The sequence below is a fragment of the Chlorocebus sabaeus genome, chromosome 10 (assembly GCF_047675955.1).
Source record: "Chlorocebus sabaeus isolate Y175 chromosome 10, mChlSab1.0.hap1, whole genome shotgun sequence".
NCBI classification, from domain to species: domain Eukaryota; kingdom Metazoa; phylum Chordata; class Mammalia; order Primates; family Cercopithecidae; genus Chlorocebus; species Chlorocebus sabaeus.
The window spans coordinates 115,325,375-115,326,525 of record NC_132913.1 but is presented as its reverse complement, the minus strand read 5'-3'; positions in this window follow the sequence as shown (position 1 = coordinate 115,326,525).

Genomic DNA, 1,151 nt, shown 5'->3' with positions numbered 1-1,151 from the left:
CTAAAATATACAAAATTAGCCAGGCATAGTGGCCTGCACCTGTAATCCCAGCTACTCAGGAGGCTGAGGCAGAAGAATCACTCGAACCCAGGAGGCAGAGGTGGCAGTGAGCCAAGATCCCACCACTGCACTTCAGCCTGGGCGACAGAGCAAGACTTCGTCTCAAACAAAAAAAAAAGAAAAAGAAAAAAAGAAAAGAAAAGCAAGTTGCACAAAAAATATATAGCATATAGAACATAAGTCTCACTTTGCAAATAGTAACTTTTATTTGTACATGCTTAGGAAAAAACCTAAAAGCATAGTCACCAAATGCAAAAGTGGTTACCTTTAGGTGATGAGATTCACTGTGACTGTCTGGTTTCTACTTTGTCCAGTTCCAGAGAATAAATTTCTCCATCATCACAGTCTATTTGTGCAATATAAAATTAATATAAGTTTAGGCCAGGCACGGTGGCTCACGCCTGTCATCCCAACATTTTGGGGAACCGAGGCAGGTGGATCACCTGAGGTCAGGAGTTCAATACCAGCCTGGCCAACATGGTGAAACCCCATCTCTACTAAATATATAAAAATTAGCCAGATCTGGTGGCACGTGCCTGTAACCCCAGCTACTCAGGAGGCTAAGGCAAGAGAATTGTTTGAACCTGGGAGGCGGAGGTTGCAGTCAGCCGAGATCGTCTTGCCACTGTATTCCAGCCTGGGCAACACAGCAGAACTCTGTCTCAATAAATAAATAAACAAATAAATAGTCTAGACAGAGTGGCAGAGAGATGAGTGTGTGCAGTCTGTGTAAAACTGTGCTGCCTTGCTGTCTATCTGAGTACAAAATCATAGTTTTATTCCTTGTTTCATGATTTTCTAGGAAAAAAGCAAAAAGAAACAAAGTCAGTTAACCAAGAAAACAATCATGAACAATCGGAATCTTCACTGCACTCTCTTAGCAAAGTTCAAAATGGGCAGCAAATTATAGGAGCCAGAGAAAAGCACTATCAACATACTCATCCCTTGGTCTCAGTGTGCTTCCCAGTCAGAGCATGGCAGAGGTCCTCATCTCTCTCCAGGCTCCCAAAACTTCCCCCAGATTCCCAAAGAACTCAGTCTTGGCTTTCTTCTCTTAGGATCTCACCATCTCCTCGCCCCCACCCAGTCTA